The sequence below is a fragment of the Erinaceus europaeus genome, chromosome 9, assembly GCF_950295315.1.
Source record: "Erinaceus europaeus chromosome 9, mEriEur2.1, whole genome shotgun sequence".
NCBI lineage: Eukaryota > Metazoa > Chordata > Mammalia > Eulipotyphla > Erinaceidae > Erinaceus > Erinaceus europaeus.
In genome coordinates, this window is record NC_080170.1 from 70,527,031 (window position 1) to 70,550,483 (window position 23,453).

Below are 23,453 nucleotides of genomic sequence, written 5' to 3' on the forward strand. Positions count from 1 at the left end.
TGGCTTTGTATGTTAACTCTCTTTTCAGTCACCAGGTTCCAGATACCATCAGGATGCCAATGTGCCCTGGAGTTCCGCTTCCCCAGAGACCCACCCTTCAAGGTAAAGAGAGAGGCAGACTGGGAGTATGGACCGAACAGTCAACGCCCATGTTCAGTGGGGAAGCAATTACAGAATCCAGACCCTCCACCTTCTGCAACCCACAGTGACCCTGGGTCCATGCTCCCAGAGGGATAGAGAATGGGAAAGCTATCAGGGGAGGGGGAGGTATGGAGATTGGGTAGTGGGAATTGTGTGGAGTTGTACCCCTCCTACCCTATGGTTTTGTTAATTTGTCCTTTCTTAAATAAAAAATAAATTTAAAAAATCAAAACAAAAACAATACATCCCCCAGTAGGTCCTCCTCTGCTGTTTGGGGAGTGAGGTCCTTTCTTATTCCTGTTCATAAGCAGCCAAATGACAGAAATGTTATGATCTACTTAGAATGTAGGCTTTGGTTGCTAGCTCTACATCTAGTCCATTCAATTACCAAATTCTATACCATCACTGAGACTATCCCACCTACCCATTATTACTGTCTTTCACCTGTCATCTTTTAACTAGCTTTCTATCTCCTTAGCATTTTCCTACTCCATTTTCATTTCTTACCTCGTCTTGAAAATTAGCAATTCAATACTTTCTTCACTAAAAATATCAATAGTATTTTGAAATCTATGTGACAAAATCTATTCTTAGTAGATTTATAAACGTTTCTTAAACATATATACTTATAATTTCACTCCTATAAATTAACTGTCAAAGTCACACCCTTTATATATATATTAAAATAATATTTTTGACTTTGCTTTCTGTGTCTACCACTGGTGATTTTTCATCTTCAGTCAGAACCTGCCAAAATTCTTCACTTTGAGGTCTACATTCCTAAGGCCTACCTTCCATACTGATCATTCTGAATTCAATCTACCCACATTATATTTCCACAATCATTTTCTACACTGCCTTTTGGCATGTCACTGTAGTACATTTTATATTGTAATTATAATGTGTGGAAATGTCTGTTTCTCACATGATTATGAGTACCTAGAGATGGATGTTACATGGAATACGTTCTCCAAGACTTAATAAGACCTTTGATCTAAAATGAATAGAATTACAAGCCCAGAGAGTAATGGATAATTAGGTCAAGTATGCATATGTACAGTGATAAAACATTTTTAAAGATAACACTCTTCTTGAAAGGGATAAAATGCAATGAAGACTTTAAATTCCAAACTTTAAGACCAAAGCAAGGACAAATCAAGTCTATCAATTTTAGCAAACTCAATACTAAAAGTTCTGTCACATTGTTTAAACTGCATGTATTGTCACAATAAACTTCTCCATAAGAAAACAAAAAATGCCATCTTGATAATGAAATTCAAAGAATTATAAATACTGTGAATGATTAAAGTAAATTCAACTCTTTGTCTGTCTTTTAAACACATGCAGCACTGTTAGCTAGTGTGGTTGCACAGAACTACCAAAGCAGAACGTACTCAAGTAGGATGTATCCACACAGAAAATAACAAATTTTCATAAGAGAATTTAGGTGTGACTTTTAATTAGACACTCAAAATCATCATTTTACATAGTAAGACTCTTCTTGTAGTTTGCATCTTAATCTGTCAAAATTTGGAAAGTAAGATAATGCAACGTGAGTTGGTCTGGTACATTTGCCCTGCTTTGAGTAAGCCACAATCATGCACCTTAAGTTGATTTACTTCACTCGCATGTTACCTTTGTGATCTAAAATGTAATCTATAAATGTTCCTATAATAAATGAAAACTTGGCTTAAGGAATTCTAGTGAAATTCATACATCTTTAAACATTTTAATTCAAAGGAAGGAAACAGCTGCCTTTCAACTGAACAACTGAATGTACTATAAAGATAAAAGTTTAGAATGCTAAACTAAAAATTTAATCATTATTTCAAATTTGAAGTTTTAGTATTTGTAAATATTAAAATGTTCTATTTGAGTCTAGAACAAAAATATTGTTCTTTATCAATCGAGGTTATGTAGAATAAATGAAACTTAAAGATACTAAGAAAGGTTACTACTAATGAAATTTGCATAGGTCATTACTAATGAAAAGAAGTTTGTTTCTAATTTCCACTAAGTTGTTAAAATATTTTTCAATAAGGAGACTGGCGGTAGCACAGCAGGTTAAGTGTATGTGGTGCTTAAAGCAAGGACCAGTGTAAGGATCCTGGTTGGAGCCCCTAGCTCCCCATCTGCAGGGGAGTCGCTTCACAGGTGGTGAAGCAGGTCTGCAGGTGTCTGTCTTTCTCCCTCTCTTTTCTTCCCCTCCTCTCTCAACTTCTCTCTGTCCTGTTACAACAATACAACAACAAGGGCAACAAAAGGGAACAAAATATTTTTCAATATTTTTCAATCTACCCATAAATCCTGTAACCACATAAATGGGCTGAAGTCCTACTGTTCCTATGTCACAATAATAGGTGATATAAAAATTTTGATCTCCATGTTAAACACTGGAATTTCAACAACTTTTATACTAAAATATTGAAACTGAAATGGTAATGCATATTCAGCATTAAAAAAACACTTTAACAAAGAATGTTCAGAAATAAGCAGAGCATCAGAGTGGTAGAGTTCTGAAACTATCTAAAAATTCAACATTTACAGACAGTATTAAGAGAAATTCTACCTATTTAGTAAAAATTATGTACTGTTTAAAGAAATGTTTTCTAATATTCTCAATTTGACATTCTAACTACTTTAATTGTTAATATATGTTATGAGTCTCTAGCTTTAAAAAGGAAAAAAAAATCCCTATACAGGGGGTCACATATATTGATACTTTTGGTATTTTTAAGTCTCTTTCATGCAACAGAATTGCCAACAAATTAAATTAGTGAAATTACCACAAAAGCTTATCTAAGTCTTAGATCCTAAAGAGAAAAGGAGATATGGACATATATATCAAACTGTCATTTTAAATATTTCAATGCAGAATTTTATTTCCTTTGTGAAAATAATAGGGCATGGAATAGTTATTTTATATGTTGGGTATAAATACACAAATTGTAAAAGCTTGCTTGTTTTATAAAGAGTAAACATTGAAAACATCATTTCTAAGATATGTAGTATACTAAATATTAAAATAGTAAATATCATTTTAAATAAGAAAATTGAATGTGCATTAAGTCATATAAAAACTGTGAAGACCAACACCATGCAGTGATTCCACATTAAATTTGGAACTCATACATAATTACTAACTACTGAATTTCTCCCTTGGATCATTTTAAGAAATCCACAGCTGTTTATTCTGCATGTTATAAAATACCTTTCCTCATAGTTGGGAGCTATTCTGCCCTGATTGAGCTTTCTAGTTCTAGTCTCAATTCTGACACCATCTTCCCGGACAATACACCTAGCCCACCTGCATGTTAGCTATCAACTCAGAAAAAAAGTATTAAAGTCACATGACTTGGAAGATACCTAAAATAGACTACCTAACTTTTTTCCTATGAAGACTTTTAGTCCTATCTGCTCTATTCTTACCTTTAGGTTACTGTTTATTAAATAATTTGTCCTACTTTATATCCTACTGCTTTTCAGCCACCATTATGCTACCATTATGCCATTCTTACTTCCCTGGACAGATGACCTCAACAATGTGTCCTGGAACCTCACCATCCCAGAGCCCTACCCATCTAGAGAAAGACAGAAACAGTCTAGGAGTATTGGTTGACCTGCCAACGTCCACGTTCAGAGGAGAAGCAATTGCAAAAGCCAGACCTTATTCCACTTTTTGCGCCCCATAAAGAGTTTTGGTCCATAGGCTCACAGAAATAAAGAATGAGGAAACTTCCCATGGAGAGTATGGGATACAGAACTCTGGTGGTGGGAATTATATGGAATTGTATCCTACTTATCCTACATTCTTGTTAACCATTATTAAATTACTAATAAAACAATAGATTAAAAAATGTGTGCTTTACTCTTCCTTAAGAGATGTAAAGTCCTGTTGTTCAGAAATGAGTTAACATCAAATTAATAAATCATTTAAGGAATTATTCTGTCAGAGTATCAAAAATATTAAATCAATATACAATAACTAAACAGATTTTTATAGAGTAAAAGGCATTATCAATTTTTATATATGTTCAGGAATTGATGATGTTAGTCTTTCAAAAATGCAAAACTTAAAATGAAAATGTAGTGCAACTATTTTAGCTAATTTTCAATTAATGTGAGAAGTCAGTACTTCATTCTCATCTTGGTATGTTACTTTTGACTTTCATGGAATTTATAAACATGATAGACAGTGATGCCATTAGTGAATAAACTCTACATACATTTCAATATCCTAAATAATGGTGGGACTATCAATTATTCAATTTACTATTGCTCTCAAGAACTCTAAATTCTTTATCTCTAGTTAAAGAATGCTCAGAACTATCAAAAACTATAAAAAATGAATTTCATAGGACTTTTGTAAATGGCACTCTTAAAGTGTGAATTGAACAATTAAGATGTGCTCCTGGATTTTTTTAATCATCTCTTATAAATAATGGTTTTAAAATAAATCTATTCACATTTAATGACTCTGATTATTGCTTCCTTTGCTGAAATGTTGCAGTTATTTAGATGTTAAAATGTTACTAATGCAATGAGAAAACCAGTAAAGAAAAAAATCACCTAACAAGTGTGAGTGTCTAAAATAGGCAAAGTGTAAAAACCATGCCTTACCAGTTCGTTATATTTATGTCAGCATAATTATACAAGGTATTTTATAAACACTAAGCAACTCGAAGTTCCTAAGTGCTTTCAGAATGTATTCTTAAATAACTTAGTGTGTTGTAATCATTACCTAAATTACACATAGCAAAGAGTTAAAACAGAGATTTCAAAAGATCAGGTATTTATTAGGTATTAGCCATTATGTTCTGTGGATCAATAATCATGAATAAGATATAACACATTTGTTATAACACATTTCTTAAGTTGCTTGAAATAGTAAAATGAAGGATTAAACTATTTCTTGAGCCTAACCTAAGTTTTTCTTGAGGTCAATTTTCTGGTCAAAACAGAATGCCACTTGAATCATTAATCAAACTTAAAGAGCATTATAGATGAAATTAAGTTTAACAAACACTGCATAAAACTTTAGTAATTCATTTACTTTTTCCTCTTAAATATAGATCTCAAAAGGATCAGTTTCACTGATTGTATTTGCATTAATATATAAATAAAAAAATACCAATATAATTATCCATTAGTAGAAAGCATCAGCTTTTTCTACTTTGAATTTCCAACATTTCCTTAACTGTTGCTTATATCTACATAAAGGAAATCGTATTATGGTAAATATTAGAGAAAATTTGTGAAATCCTATCATTCTTACTTAAAGTGAATACAAAATAGACATTTTAAGGTTTTTAGCATTTTTATGAAATGAATTTAACCCTTTGCACAGCTTTGAATTAGTATCATCTGAATGCCAAAAAATTATACTGTGTAAATCATACATAAAAGTAGCTTGTTTAAACCTGTGCTACATTCAATGTAAAGAAATTTATCTGATATGGGGAAAGTTTCTGAAACATAAAAAAATAAACTTATTGTTTTATAATTAAAATTAAAATATTTGTTCTTAAATCCTAATAATAAGACATTTAAAAATATTTTATTGATTTAGATATTAAAATATGAAGGTTCATAGTTTTGTATTCCAGATTCTTCACATAGGTGCACATACATTTTAATAAATAATATTTAGGACTTATTACAGTTCTATTTCATTAAAAAAGGTTAACAAGTTAAAATATTTGAAATGGAATAAGAATTTTTTTCAATAAGATCACCAACCTTTATAAAAACTTATTATTAAATACCATTTCAAATCTTTATTCGTAGCATACAATACTCTTCTCTACAAAACTATTCTCAATAATATCAACTCAAAAATTCTGAGTGTGCCTCAAAAAACAATCCATTCACATATATAAAGGAACAATAGACATATATATTTAATCTTGGAAAATGATCAGAGGTTATTCATTAAACAAATGAAAATCTTCTTGATACCTATAATGAATATCAAGATTCTTTTAAACTAAGAATCAGTGGTCACTCAACTTCCTTGTCATAACCCTTACTTCACTGGGAAGGAAGCTATGGTATTTGAGGAAATAGGGAAATGAACTGTACTATCAGATTCTATTTTCCAATGTCTATTGTATTGAACACCAACACAAATCTCTTTATCAAAGTGTTAAGACAGGGAAGTATACTAGGCAACACAGGACAACTATCATGATCCTAGAGAAGAGGAATATTTGTATATTTTTATAAAACATGCTATCCTTTTTTTTATTTTGAAAGTGCTCTTTTATTGCTTACATTAAAGAATATTTTTCCCCACCCGCTATCCCATTCCATTCCTTTAATTGCAAGCAGACAATGGATCACAGATAAAGTCACCAATTATTTTGCACATTATTTAGACATCGGAGCTTCCTAAGTGATCTAGCCCTGTGCTTTCTGTTCCTGCTAGATCCACCATCCCTTTCTACACTCCTTTCACACAACATGGCAGCAGTATCAACACAGAGGTCTAGTGGATGTGAGCTTGTATCCTAGTTCCATCTCTTGGTATTTGCACACCCTTGAATGATCCTGAGTCTGCAAAATGATAATTAAATAAAATGACACATGAATAAATACCTTACAGGGACTCTTTACATGTTTACTTAAAGTGTATTATTGTACTTCAGTGCTTTACATGTTTACTTAAACTGTATTATTGTACTTCAGTGCTAAGTTCTGTGCTAAGCATTGGGAACACACACACAAACACAACTCACAAGCAACACAAAATCAAGCCAAACTAACAACTTGAGAACCATTATCATCTATATCTAGTCACTGCCACCAATAACAATATAAGCAAAATAGGACCTTATCAGAACTGTCTTATGGTTCAGTGGCTTCCAAAGCCTTCCCTGGGTCATAAATAAGGATACAGTTATGTAAGTGTTTACCTAGACTGGGTGATTTCATATCCTTTTTCTCAGTTGGTTTGCTCTTTACCAGAGTAGCCCTTAGATGACCTACTTTGTATTATTATCCTCTCTGCCCTGGTGTTTTTGCAACAGTTCCCAGACAGTTCTCTTGCTTTGAACTTTAGATGTAAGATCATACTTTCACATTATAGATCTTGCCATGTTTCTACCTGCTGGAAAACCTTTTTAAGTTCTCAGACTTTTAATGGGGAAAGTCTCTTCTGTTTCTTAGCATATCACATATGTGGCTTGGTCAACTTTCTAGCTTTATCTTCTTGAAGTGATTTTGAATATCCACTCATGTGACCCAGTACCTCTAACTTGTCACACTGTCAATTTTTTTCACACATTTTCTTCCCTCTCCATGCTAATTCCTATTTTTTTTTATTTAAGAAAGTATTAATTAACAAAACCAAAGGGTAGGAGGGGTACAATTCCACACAAAACATGCTATCCTAATCCTATTGAAGTGTAATTACTGTTGCTAATATTCTTACTCTGATATGAAAATTTTCTACATAAATAAATATAGAAGAGAATTGCTAAGATCATGCTAAGAATGGGTAATTCTTTTACAAAAGTCCACAATAATAAACCCTTTTATTAGACAATAATATCCTTACTTTCAGAGTCATTCTGTGGAACAAGCTTTCATGTTAATAAAGATAGGGTAGCAATAAATCTGTAACAATAAATTTCATTTTAAAAACAGTCTCTTAAAGCAAAAAAAAGTTATCTTTAATTGTCATATCATTCTTTGGTACACTAAGGGGAAAATAAACTATTGTATCTCTTTCAATGGATGTGTAGGGGACCTTCTTTACCTTTCATATAGCAAAGCATAAAATATGGTACTATATCAAAATCTGAGAATAAATAGAGATTCGATTTTAGCAGATATGAATATATCTTCAATTTTCTGGCACAATTAAGTACACAAAAGTAATGTGAAAATTATCACTCACTAGAATACCAGCATGCTCCTTAAGGCTTTTCACCCTGATTACCAAAACAACTCATCACAAAACTCTCAAATTTTTCTATGTATTTCAACCTAACATGTCTTGCATGGCTGACATTGGATTCAAAGAGAAAATTCACTCTATAACTAAGTATTGCTGATTTTGGCTGCATTCATTTTCGTTCCAAATTAGCAATTTTCTAAACCATTTAATATGATGTTTTTATGGTTAGTTTCCCTGTTTAAGTTTCATTGCAATAATCAGTGTGTTACTACAAGTAAGTTATTAATTCAGAGTGACCAATTTTATTTTTAAAAAGCAGTATATAAAGAGCTGATTTATCCTTCAATGAAAGATAGAGGAATATAATTTACTAGATATTGTTTAATGATTTATAATACTTCATATAAACAAGAAAATTTATCAAAAATTTTCATCTCTTTAATAACTATTAGATGTTTCTTTAAACAGGCAGTTCTTAGATGATTATCCCAAAACATTAATCAATCATTTAAAAAAGAATCTAAAAGATAATCTAGTATCTTTACTATCTCTCAAGTTATTCTTACTAATTAAAAAGTACATTTATCAGCATGACTTCTCAAGCTTTGGGAGTAAGGCAGAACCGCATTATCAGAAGTGCTGATGATGAGATAGCAATAGATTGCAGTGGATTGCCTGCACTACAAATACACTGTTCCTGGAGGTTCCAGATGCTACCATGATCCAACCAGGCTTCCCTGGCAGACAAGCCACCAATGTGTCCTGGAGCCCTGTTTCCCCAGAGCTCTGCCCAATCAGGGAAAGAGAAAGACAGGCTGGATCGACCTGCCAACACCCATGATCAGCAGAGAAGCAATTACAGAAAACAGACCTTCCACCTTCTGCACCCCATAATGATACTGGGTTCATACTCCCAGAGGGATTAAAGAATAGGAAAGCTATCAGAGGAGGGAATAGGATACGGATTTCTGGAGGGGGGGTTGTGTAGAACTGTATCCCTCTCATCCTATTGTCTTGTCTGTGTTTACATTTTTAAATAAAAATTAAAACCAAAAAGAAGTACATTTATAATCTGTGAACACAGGAAATGATAGCTGGTATTTGATTTGTTAAATTTCACAATTATTTCGCTAATTCCCAAATATTTTAATTTCATTAGTTCAATTTTTCTCAAGCAAGAAAAAGAGTTTAAATCTTAGTGAATGATAATTTTCAACAGCAATTAACAATGTATACTGCCTTGATTATTTATCTCATATACAAGCTCCCTCTGCAGGTAATAACAAGAGTTAGCAAAAAATATTTGAATCATGCAGGCAGTTGCTTCCATAAAGACACAGGTTATCATTTGCAACATGCAGGCCGTTGCCTCCATAAAGATGCAGGTTATCATTGTGTACAAACACAGTGATCCAGCAATGTGTCCTCCTTACCAATTATCTGATTAAAATAATTTCTCCTGAAAATTTGTGTATCAACATGATAATTGTTTTCTATCTCAGTAAAGAATGCAGTCTAAGCAGACAGTTTACACACTTTCAAAGTCACCCCAAAACAACTCTCACACAGAGTACTTCCAGGAAAAGAAAATATTGCCTTGCATACTAAACAGAAAAACTGATTAGCCTTTTATGCAAATTAACCTTCACCCTTTTGTAAAGATTTTTTAAATATGTTTTAGATTTCTTTTTACACATGCTCCCTTTCTTTTGCTATACTTATTCTAGGGTGTACGAATTAGGTGCATTCCTGCTACAGGAGGGAAAAAAAGGCAATTTCAACGTCTCAAAGTCAGTATATCACACACAAAAAATTGCTAAATAATAAACAAAGTCCCTTCTTCTTTAAGAGTTTCCCCTCAGAACATACATCATCTTTGTGATGTGTGAGCACTGACCAGAAATTTTAAGAAAATTCAGCTTGGTATGCCTATAAGTTAATTATAAAAAGTGATTTCTAAAAACTATGATCCTAATTAACCAAACTATAAATCAGCTAATTTTCATACTGAAAAACACAAAAATAAAACTGACAGAGTAATGGCATAAACAAAATAACGCAGAGAGTTAGCACAATTTACAATAAGCAGTATTCATGTGAAATTTTTCCTGAATAGAAATTAAATTTCCTTTTCTGTTTTCAAATATTCAGGCTGCAGATCTAGTTATAAATGAGTGAAAATATAAATCGCAGCTTACTTTCATCCAGGCAATGGATATTACAGCCCTTTCAGCAGAAGAAGCAAAGCAGGAAAATGTCTCTACTAATATCTATCTACAGCACTATGAAGAGGAGTCATCGAATAATCGAATTTGACTTTTGCATAACAAACAGAAATTTTAAATGAACAAAAGTAAAAGAGATTATGTCCATCATTCTTAATACACAATAAGATATATAAGGTATATTAATTATGTACTTCATTTACATATTACTGTGTCAAATTACATGAAAATATGTACTATCACCAGGACACAAATGTGTAAACATCTATCATCATCATCAAAATTAATGAAATCAATCAAAATTAATCTCCTAAATTGTCTTAGATATTAAAAATAAGAAAACCAGGGCATTTCAGAATTATAGCACACTGTGCACACATCCCGAACTGAAGAACACAAAGAAGAAAAAATGTGACATAACAATTGTGTTCTTTAATTTCTAACCAATAATCACAGTAAGAAGCAGTAAAAATGGTAGGTTTTTAATCTAGAGGACAACGTAAACGTGGAAGGCTTCAATGAAATAAAGGATGAATTCCAAATAGAAATATTTAGCTTCACAGTCATGACAAGGAGAAAATCCATTCCAACATGTTTTTTTTTTTGTGAAGTCTAGTTGCAAACTGAGGAAGTCAGTATAATCTACATAAAGTAGAAATATTAAACTAAATGGTTTATTTGAAATCTTGCAATTGTTCGCGTATTATATGGGAAACTATGATAGTATTTACCTTTAGCAGTAAAGAATAAAGATTGGAACTCATTTCTGTAAACAAAGCAGAAAATTATTTCATACTCTGACTATACAAACACTACCTACTATCTTTTGTAAAAGAAAATAAAAAACAAGAACACCTTGTCCTACTCCAGACGCCAAAGAACCAATAATAGAGGCTATTTATTATGTCATGCAAATCTAGATCAATAATTACTTTGAGATGTGGACTGGAGCAAAAAAAAATAAGTATAGATAGCATGGCTATTTCAAGATGCAAGAGACACCTGCAATAAGTAATTCATAACAAACAGATATTTTAGTCAGATATATTTGATATTTCAAACTCGCATTTGTATTCATTTTTAGCCAAAAAAATAACTGTCAATAAATACTAACATATCTAGAGGAACAGGGTATGTAGTTCATGCTTATATAAGTACATGTGCTGCATACAGTGACCATGAGAGAGTGACTGATACCTATTAACAGAAAAAACAAGGTGAGCTCCCTTTTGTAGGGAGCCCCAGGGTACATTCTTCTCCTCTAGTACAATGACAAAAGGTTTTGTTCTTCCAGAAAAGGGTAACAGGATTGTGACTCCTTTTCTTTGAACAAAATGTCTGAATTAATCTAAGTCATAAAAGCAACCATCTTTCAGCTGTTTCTCATCTCTCCTGGCCATGAACTAAGTGTTCAATTTTATCATGCACTCTATCATCAAATTAAAAAAAAGTTTTTCAAAGTTACTTAACACATCTTAAAAATGAGGCTAAGACTTACTTGATCATTATTTCAGGAAGTTAAATTCTGCTTCATCTGCCTGCTTTTTTAACATCTATTTCAACTTTTGCTAATGTGTTGAATCTAACCTTTTCAGAAGTCTCCCAAAAGTATTTTCAGCATTTAAACAGGTTTCTTTTTAGGCAGCTATTGCAATCCTGAAACTCAGAGATTAAGGCATAATCCCAATGTGTGAATTTTAGTGTTTATAATGTAGTCCTCACAGATTGGAGGGTAGGAAATCAATGACAAGATCAACAGGGGCCCATTTTGCTCAGCATACCTTTTATTGTCAGGTCATCATTAATGCTGTATTTTGTATAGGGAAACATTACATCTGGGCTAAAACAGACCTAAATTTTACCCTCAGGCAGAAATCTGAGTCAAACATCTCTATTTAAAGTGACACTTGTCCTCCCTTTTCAACTGGTTTCCCCAGAAATTCCAGGAAGTTGACTTCATGACCCAAAAACAGCCAGGTGGCTCTGAGTAGCAGTTGTGCTGTTTCTTGCCCTTTGGTAAATCTGGATGCTAGAATGAATCAAGGTGGTAATAAAACAGGTGTCCAGCTATCCACTGCAATGAATCCCATGCCATTTTATATTGACGAACTAATGATTTTAGCATTCCACATAGCTGTAGAGATAGTAGTAAAAATTTCTAATGATGTGTGTTTGTTGCTAATATAAGCCTGGCTACTCCTATTGATAAACTAGATTTCTCCTGATTTATAGAATGACAATATTTCCCTAAACAGATCTGAAGTAGTAACTGATTACACATTCTAGGAATCAAAAAAAAGCAGTAACTAAAAGACCAAGCTGTAAAAACTAAGATTGTGCAAGAGAAAACAATGTTCAAGTGCCATGAAAAAGCTTTCATAAAAGCAAGAATGGAAAGGGAAAACAGAAAGAAAAAATACAATAAGAAAAAGGAGATGAAGGAGAAGAAGACATGATTCACATAGCAAAAGTAAGCAAGCAAATAAGAATCTTTTCTCTGCTTTATATCCCATTAGAGATTTGCTGAATTCAGGATCACCATCATATAAAAGAGTCATAATTTGAAAGCAATTTTCAGATTACCACTAATAGCTCTGAAAGATCATGTGTTTTCTTTATAGCACTCTGCATTCAAAGCTGACTAGTTAATAGAAACTTAAGTGCAATAATAGCAATTACATAAATGTGGACTTTTTTTTTTTTTACCTCAAGAGTACTATTCACCAATAGAAGGGATCAGATAAATAAGGGATCATAAAATGATTTCAGGGTAATGACCTAGTAAATAGTATTTGAATGCCACTAAAAGGAATCCCATCCTAATCTAAAGGGAAAAAATGTCTTCTTCACCACCACCAAGCCACCCACAAGAAGAAACAGCAGCCTGCAACAACTCACCCAAGCCCCCGACCCCACCACCACCATCCCCTCCTCCTGAACTCCTTGCACTCACTGCACCTGATGGAGCCAGGAGGAGGTGCAGGGGGAGAGAGGAGGCATAAGGAAGGGGGTGCAAGATCCTGGCCTGGCTAGAGTGGGGGCCCCTATTTCCCAGGCTGGCCTGCAGACCAGCCCAGAGAGCACCTCACATTCCCCCTCCTCCGCAGCCAGACCCTGAAAGGGCGAAGGGTACCAGTCTGAGTCCAGGATTTCAGAAAATAAATGAAAAAAGAAATAATCCAGTCCTAGCCAGGCCCCCTTCCCTCCAAACCTCCCTTCCCATTCCCGCCCCCCCCCCCCCCCAACTAGACTGATGCCTCCAGTGCATTACTACAGCTCAGGGAGGAAAGGAGAAGCGGGATGGGATTGGGAATAGGGTCTAAGGATTTCTCAAAAGAGGGGAGGGTGGAAAAAGAGGAGGCAAGCAGGCAGAAGAGCATGGTTCCCCTCCAGGACACAACAGAACATAAACAGCAGTGCATAACCCCCCACACACATACACCCAGCTGCCAACCCCACAACTAACCAGTGGCTCCCTCCCACAAGAACACCCACAAGAACACCTTCCATCCCACAAGAACAGTGCAGGGGCAGCAGGTGCAAAGCAAACAGGTCTCTGAAGCCAGGCACAGAGGCATATTGTTCACTCAGGAGGCTCTTACCTTGCTCTGCAAGCGAGCCCCAGGGGCTGGCCATCTGGTGTGGCCCAGGCAGGCTAGAGGCCCTGAGCTTCTCCCTGGGGGCGCTGAGTGGAGCTGAAGGCAGCACCATGGCTCCTCCCCCAACAAGGCAGATCTGGGCTTTCTTCTGCTCAGCCAGCTGCCTCTTCTAGCCAAGCAGCCAGCTGGCAGCTCCAAGGGGTTAGGTCAACATTTTCCTGCAGTTTCCCACATGCTGCTCCACCAGTCAGGGTCTCTTGCGGGCAAGCACACACACACAGCCTGAACCGCATGCTCCTTTCCAATGATTTAAAAAGAAAATCTGGAACAAATGCGCTAAAAAATAAGGGGGTGGGGGGGACAGTGGAGGCAAAAGGCCAGGTGAGCAGACATGGGAGTCAGTCCCCTTGGAGCTGGGGCTGTGGGAGGAGCAGGCAGATGCCTGCAGAGTCAGGCCAACTCAGTTCATCAGGTGGAGACCCCCCCACCCCCGCGTTCTTTGCCCCTGCTGCCCTGCTCAGAGCTGCCTGGCTGGCAGACCACGGGCCCACCCCAAGGCCTGGGGCAAGAGGCAGAGGCGGCTCCTCCCCACTTGTAGGGCTCTGGGCTGAGGCTGAGCTGCCCCACAAAAAGGCTGGAGCCCAGGGCTTGGGCTGAGAGATGCAGGGAGGTGCATTGAAGAAGAGTCAGCCACTCACTGCAACAGAGGGGAGGTGCACCCCCACCCCGACCAATAATCCTAAGAAATTCTCCAGTAAACTCCTGATTTGGCTCTAGCACCTTTGCATGTGCTAGAGTATGGGTGAGCCAAGAGGGTGAGGGTGAGAGAGAGAGGGGAGAGAGAAAGAGATGGGGGAGTGGGAATTCCTGAAGCAGACTCTCAGGGAGGTCTGAACTTGAGTCACCTCCAGCCTCTCCAGCTTCCTCCTTTCTTTCCTCCTCCATTTCCTTCCTCCTTTCTTTTCCCCCTCCTTCTTTCTTTCCTCCTCCTCCCCCCAATCCACACCTACTCACCCCCCACACCCCCACCAGTTGGGCTAATCATATAAACACATTAGCATGTACAGCTGCAAAGGACAAATCTCTTCCTCCTGTTTTTTTTTTTTTTTTCTTTCTCTCTCTACAAAGGAGGGGCTGAGGCAAACTCAAAAGATCACAGGCAGCTAAGTACAGAACACAGAGCAAATAATCTACAACTCATTGCTGCCCATGACCATTTTCCACTTCATTGGAGCAGCTGGGAGGTGCCAAGAGAGAAGGGTTGGGAGGGAAGGAAAAGGGGGACACTTACTGGCTGGAGCTGTTGGGGTGGCAGTGGCAGTGGCAGCGACCCAACAGCTGCCTAAAGACAGGCTGGCCTGTGTCCGCTGGTGGGGCAGCCACAGGAATGTCTGGGCAGCAGCAGCAAGGGATGCACGCTCAAAATGGTGGAACACACCTGGAGAAGGTCTGCTGTGGCTTCCTCCCATCCCCTCCAGCCCTCTCCTCCTCCCACCATGTGGGCTCTCCCCCCACTACACCTCCTGCAGGGACTCCCATAGCAACCATCCACCCCCATCATGCTCTTCTCCATCCCTTCCACACAGGCACTTTAAAAATGTTTACTTCTAGATCAGGGTGAAGGGGCTTTGGAAGAAATGGGACACTCTGGATTCCAGAGGCAGAGCACAGAAAGCTGGCCTGAGACTCCAGGTCTTGCTACCATGTCCTGCATGGGACACAAGTCTAAAGGGAGTCCTGAGAGGAAGAAGGAGAGCTGAGAGGTAGGGAGGTCTTGTGCCAAAGACACAGCAGGTTTATTTGGTTCAAGGCATATATATATATATATATATATATATATATATATACTTCCCATCACCAGCAAAACAACATGCAGTGGTTACATAACAGCAAACAGCACCTGGTGTTTATGAACCTCCTCTATGTCTTTTGGTTTATCCAGCAGCTAACATACAGGCCAGGTCAAAATGTTCTGCTAATGTTTGCAGGCATAACTTGGGAAGTTACAGGTTTAATTAAAGGCCATGGTATTCTTCCCCATGGTTTTTCTCCTGGCACCCTTGTTTACCAAGGGCCTGATGGAGATTTGCCTTTTGATGGCCTGAGACTCCAGGGGTGTTGGGGGCAGCTGGAGGGTGGGGTTGAGGGTTGGCTCCCCTTCTTCCCAACATGCCCAGGAGCTTTCTTTTTGCCTGCACTTCAGAAAGGCACCCAGGATGCATCCTTTACCGACCCCTTTTCCAGGTTTTCTCTTTTCTCCACACAGAAAGCTAGAGGCCCAGAAACTTAGTTTCCACAGCCCTCCTTTTGTGTGACTGCTTGGAGGAGAAAGAACCTGTGTTCTCCACAGGGGATGGGGGGGCGCTCCAGGGTTAATGGGACTTTGATACCTGAGATTTCAGGCATGCTCATTAATGAAAGTTACTATTTTTAAAAAATATTTATTTTATTTATTCCCTTTTGTTGCCCTTGTTGTTTTATTGTTGTAGTTATTATTGTTGTTGTCATTGTTGGACAGACATAGAGAAATGGAGAGAGGAGGGGAAGACAGAGAGGAGGAGAGAGAGATAGACACCTGCAGACCTGCTTCACCTCCTGTGAAGCAACTCCCCTGCAGGTGGGGAGCCGGGGTTCGAACTGGGATCCTTATGCTGGTCCTTGTGCTTTGTGCCATGAAAGTTATTTTTTATTGCGATGACTTTTTCTTTGTAGCTACAGAGAACCGGCTAAACTTTGGCTTTGATTGACTATTATTTTTTGCACAGAAATGGTGTGAAATCGTATTAAACAATAAGTTTCTACATCTGCCAAAACTTATACAAACAGCTTATCTACCTAGGAAAATTAAATCATGCTACTTTTAAGAGAGGCAGAATTACAGAATTCTAAGACCTCAGAGGTTATATCAGTTTCCTTTGGAACCAAAAGTAATTTTATTTGCAATTATAAATCAAAATATGCTGATAATTTACATTAACTGGAGATATTTAGTATTATTTATTTTGAGTTTATTTTTTTGTTTGTTTGATTGCTTTGCTCATGTGGGCATGATTCACAAGAAGTTTAATGCTTGTATATAGATCAGTCTAATCCTCTTTTCTTTGGGGACATACATTTTGGGCTGAAGTTTTTATCTGGTGAGCTTAGTGGGTAATCAATAGAAAATATTTGCCTGAATAAGCTGCCCATATGTTGACTCATTTGCTTATTTATTTAACTCTCTCAGAAATAACCTCTGCATTTCATAAGTCTAACAATGATGCTGTGGACCTACGGTGACCCTAAAGGGTAACATCATGACAAAGAAAAATGCCTGGGAGCAGTTAGATGGGGGTGGGATATGCAGATTGGGTGGTGGGAATTTTGTAGAGTTGTACCCCTCCTAACCTGTGGATTTGTTAATTTATCCTTTCTTAAAAAATAAATTAAAAACTACTATTGTAATATTTGTATATATTTATGTATATAGAAAATAAGTATTTAGAAAATATTATTTTATTAAAAGTTTATCTCTCATAAAACCTTTATTAGCCCTTGAAATCTTTGTCACTTCATATAAAATGATTTATCCTTTGAATAACAAGGTTCCATTAATCTGTTTGTCAAAAGAAAATTTAAACCATTTAAACAATTTATTGATTGAATTACTTAAATTCTGTATAATATATATGCACACATATATGTATTTATCTGTGTCTTTATATTTGCGTTCTTGCACAACGTCACAGAAGAAACACAGAATACATTGTCCTTGACACTAGTGTGACTTCGTGTGATTGCTGATGTGTTCTTTGACTAGCCACTGATCGCATAGAATAGGGTTAGAGGCCAATCATGATACATTTAGCACAAGAGGATAATCCAGTGTTGGCAAAATGTGCACATTGTTTTTTTATATGCATTTTAAGTCTGTATTTCTATGGAGACTGTAGGCTGACATATCTTTCAAAGTGTAAGCATAAAAAAGCCATTATTCAACATTCATGGAAAACCTGCTTTATTTAATTCAGTACTGTAGGTGCTACTAAGGAGAGGTAAATGTAATCTCTGCCCAGCAAAATAAGTCATCTGTGAAAACCAAAGGCAGATATGCATGAAAATAAATAAGTCCCCAGAGACCCACCCCTACTCGGGAAAGAGAGAGGCAGACTGGGAATATGGATTAAGCTAAGGGCCATCAGCATGGAAGCAATTACAGAAGCCAGACCTTCCACCTTCTGCAACCCACAATGACCCTGGGTCCGTGCTCCCAGAGGGATAGAGAATGGGATAGCTACTGGGGAGGGGACGGGATATAGAAATTAGGTGGCAGGAATTATGTGGAGTTTTAGACCCCATCCTATTTTGTTAATGTCTCCTTTATTAAATAAAAATACAAATAAATAAATTAAATAATTATATAAAAGAAAAATAAATAAGAATATACATAAAAATTATAAGTAGGGGGTAGGGAGGTGGAGCAGTGGGCTAAGCGCATGTGGCACAAAGTGCATGGACCAGAGTAAGGGTCCTGGTTCAAGCCCCCCACTCCCCACCTGTAGAGGAGTCTCTTCATAGGCAGTGAAGCAGGTCTGCAGGTGTCTGTCTTTCTCTCCCCCTGTCTTTCCCTCCTCTCTCCATTTCTCTCTGTCCTATCCAACAATGAACAACATCAACAATGGCAATAATAATAACCACAACAATGCTACAACAACAAGGGCAACAAAAGGGGGGAAATGGCCTCCAGGAGCAGTGGATTCACGGTGCAGGCACTGAGCACTGCTACCTGGGAGGGAAAATAAATGAATAAATAAATAATAATAATAAAATTATAAGTAAATATATCAAACTAATTTGGTAAGAAAAATTTATAGAATATGTTTAATATGCATAGCATTCAGGAATTTTAACTATGGTATTTCTTTTCTATTACTTCACCAAAAAAAATTCAAATGGCTCTTACAGTTCTGTTTTTCCCCTGAAGATGCATATTTATTCATAAAAGTAATAACAATGATTAAATGTATGCCCAACTTTGGTAAGAATATAAAGTAAATTTATAATGTACTTTAATATATTTTATTTTTAGACTTGCCAGAAAATAAAGTTTTTTATTTGTATATCTCTTACATCACATAAAGTCATGATAGGTAGCTGGACAGACAGACATATTTTTGGTTTTGTTACTGTATGTGGTTATGTTGCCCTCCTCATTATACTAGATTCTGCTGACTTCATTTTAGCATTTCACCATTCTGTGACCCATTCTTTAAAAGAGTTCCTTTTGACTTTTTTATTTATTAAGGCAAGCTTAATTCTGCACATATTAAAACCTCAATGTGTTTGTGGCATTTAGTCAAATTTGGAATTTCTTTTCTAGTCTTTCTCTACTCATCTAACCATGTAGAAACCATGTTTCAACTCTGTGCTGATTTACACCCACTTACCCACAGTACTCAAACCTTAGTAAGTAGGTACGGTGAGGAGCCATCATGAATCTAACATGGCTAGTAAAGACCCCTCCCATTCAGGTATAGCACCATGAACTCTGGAATGAAACCATCTTTACAAAGTTTACTGGATGTCTTTAACTGCTTTCTGGAAGGTGCTGTCCTCAGTAGTAACACCTGCCCCTCTGCCTACATGCTGGTAGGCAGGAATGTAAATGATGCCCAATATACCTCTGAAATAGTACCATAGAAGAAATATTCTTAATCTGTTCTGAATGGTATGCACCAATCAAATGGGGTAATCCCTCAATCACTTTATGTACTTAAATTTTTGAAGTGCAGGCGTTCCCTAATATCTAGACAAATGGCCTACACTGTAGTTGCTTATTTAAAAAAGTATTTACAGAATGCTTGGAGTAGAATCCTATAATGAGGGGGGCCTATATATTGACATACCTGATTGAGCACACATGTTACAATGCTCAAGGACCTGGGTTCAAGCCCCCCCAGCTCCCACCTGCAAAGAGAAAGTTTTGCAAGCAGTGAAGCAGTGATGCAAGTGTCTCTGTCTCCCTCTCTCTGTTTTCCCCTTCCCTCTTGAGTTCTCTGTATTTATCTAATAGGTAGATAGATAATTTAAATTTTTATTTTAAAAGTACCCTATCATTATTAATGTTCTAATGACATTTCATTCAATAATAATATTACTTGTCATCCAAATATTGTAACACTTCCTTGTTGATATAGATAATACAAGTCAACTAACCTAAAAAATTAAATAAATGTCTTTATCACGACTGTATATAGAAGCACACACACATTTATTGCTTACTACTAAATTTCCATGTTTAATTTGGAGAGCTATTTTATACAGCACATGTAAATAGTTTAATATGTGCACAACTAAATGACAATGAATAATTTCAGGGTTTCCAAAATATGAATTTAACAATTATGTGTGCATGTATATTGTTTTCAAATATAACACAAGTACAGAAATATAATTTTAAAAGTTTCTAGCATTAATTAAGCATCTTATTGAATGTACATTTATTTTAATGTAGTTGAAAATGTGAGAAACAGCATTAGAAAAGCAAAAAGTAAAATCATTGATTTCTTTTGTTAAATTCAGAAAAGTTGAGAATCCCACTATTGATCCACATGTGCTAGAATACTTCTTTCACTGTTTAGCCTACCTGTCTCAAACACTGTAGATATGATGATGGTTTCTCAGGAGAACCTCAAGAATTAGAACGAGCAGCACATATGAAGCTTTTGTTTGAAGATTTATTTATTTGTGGGAGTGGGGGGGTGAACCAGAGCATCATTCTGGCAAAAGGGATGCCAGGGATCAAACCAGGACCTTATGCTTGACAGTCCAATCTCTTACCCACTTTACAACCTCCTGGGCTGTTCGTAAAGCTTTTCAGGGCTTAAATTATGTACTAGGTTGATCCAAAGGCACACAATTTCTGATATTTTTACATTATATTGAAAAGTATCATTTCCATCTTTACTCATTTATGATTCACTAAGTAATCAAAAGGTAGAACCCTATATCTAGGTGCCAAAAAACATTTTAAACAACTTTTCCTGCCAGATTGTCAGCAAATTTAATATATTGTGTTTAGTACCATGTTTGCTTAACTGGCTGTGCCACCACCTGGATTCCTGAGCTAAGTTTTATATGCCTGTACCTTAGAATAGCATACAATAGAAACAGAAAAGCCTGAAATAGAAAGCCTGTATAAAATGAGCCAACAAACTGTTTGTTGCTCCTGTATATGTTAAGCCACATGACATAATTTTTAATTTAACAAGTTGATTTTAATCAAGTTTTGGATATCAAGCCTTTGAAATAAATATGGAATAGCCATCAATATTTGACTTCTCATTAATATTGACATTTAACAAAAGAAACCATTTCTTTTTTCATTGCCTCTAGGGTTAGTACTGGGGCTCAGTATGAATCCACTGCTCATGAAGGATATTTTTTCTCTTATGTTGCCCTTGTTGTTTATTATTGTTGTTGTTATTATTATTATTGCTGTCATTGTTGTTGGATAGGACAGAGAGAAATCGAGAGAGGCATGGAAGACAGAGAGGAGGAGAAAAAGACAGACACTTGCAGACCTGCTTCACCACTTGTCTGGCGACCCTTCTGCAGGCAGGGAGCCACGGGCTCAAACTGGGATCTTTATGCCAGTCCTTGCTCTTTGCATGTGCGCTTAACCCGCTGTGCCACGGCCCTACTCCCAGAAACCATTTCTTTTAAAGAAAATATGTACTCCCAAAAGACTACCAAACATATGAAAAAAATGTGGCCAGTCATTGATTGTTACAGAAATGCAAATAAAGAAAACAATGATACCACTTTACTCCTATGAGAATGTCCTACATCAGAAAAGATAGTAGCAACAAATGCTGGAGAGGTTGTGGGGACAAAGGAACCTTCCTGCACTGCTGGTGGGTATGTCAGTTGGTCCAACCCCTATGAGCAGTCTAGAGAACCCTCAGAAGTCTAGAGTGGACCTACCCTATGACCCTGCAATTCCTCTCCTGGGGATATACCCTAAAGAACCAAACATACCCACTCAAAAAAAGAAATATGTATACCTGTGTTCATAACAGCACAATTTTTTAAATTCTTATCTATGACCACCTGTGGTCAGTAGTTTTGTATTCTTTTTTCTAAATATTTATTTTCTCTTTTGTTTTTCTTGTTATTTTATTGTTGTAGTTATGCATGTTGTTGTTATTGATGTCATTGTTAGGTAGGACAGAGAGAAATGGAGAGAGGAGAGGAAGGCAGAGAGGGAGAGAGAAATACACCTGCAGACCTGCTTCACTGCTTGAGAAGTGACTCCTCTGCAGGTGGGAAGCCAGGTGCTCCAATCACGATCCTTCCACAGGTCATTGCGCAATGATCCACCTGCTCTTAACCTGCTACGCTACAGCCAACACACAACAGCACAATTTTTAAGAGCCAAAACCTGTAACAAATCCAGGTGTCCAACAACAGATGAGTGGCTTAGTAAGTTGCAGTATATATACACAATGGAATACTACTCAGCTATTCAAATTGGTGAATTCACATTTTTCAGCTCATCTTGGATGGAGCTTGAAGAAACCATGTTAAATGAGTTAAGTCAGAAACAAAAGGATGAATATTGGATGATATCTTTCATAGACATCAGTTGAAAAACAAGATCAGAAGGGAAAACAGTAAACAGAACCTGGAGTTGGTGTATTATACCAAAGGAAAAGACTCTGGGGAGGGTAAGGATGGTTCAAGTCCTGGAACATGATGGCAGAGGAGAACCTAGTGGGGGTTGAATTGTTGTGTAGAAAACTGGGAAATGTTGTGCATGTACAAACTATTGTGTCTTACTGTCAGCTGTAAACCATTAATCCCCCAATAAAGATATTAAAAAAGAAAATACAGACTTTAACTCATTACGTTCTCCACCATTTCCCATCACCTCCTGAAAATCAAGAGAAAATATCATCTGACATCTGTGATTAAATTTATTATGTTTTGTTTTTGTTTTTATGGTAACAGTAGAATTGAGGGAAAGTGAAATGCTTTTTGCTCACACCTCCAAAACATGTGAAATGGAAAGACAGACAGAACTGTATATCCACCTAGTTACCTCTCACTTTTTCTTTCTGACTACTCAAAGCATTAATTTTTTAAAACCCAAAACTCTAATCAAAACTCTAGAATCCCCCTATAAAAATTCTTATGTCTTCTTTTATTTTATATGTTTCCCTTTTTTGCTCTTGTTGTTTATTGTTGTTGTTAGTATTGTTGTTATTGTCATTGTTGTTGGATAAGACAGAAAGAAACCAAGAGAGGAGGGGAAGACAAAGAGGGACAGAGAATGATAGACACCTGGAGACCAGCTTCATCATTTGCAAGGTGACTCCCATGCAGACAGGAAGCCAGGGGTTTGAACCAGGTGGGATCCTTGCACAGACCCCTGCACTTTGCACCACCTGCTCTTAACCCACTGTGCTACTGCTCGACCCCCAGCAACCCATTCACATAAACATTTTTATATTTCATCTCTGGGGGTCAGTATAGATTATTGTGTAAGAATGTGTGAATTATAATGTCAGTCAGTGTGCATTATGAATTATGATGAAATATATGCTG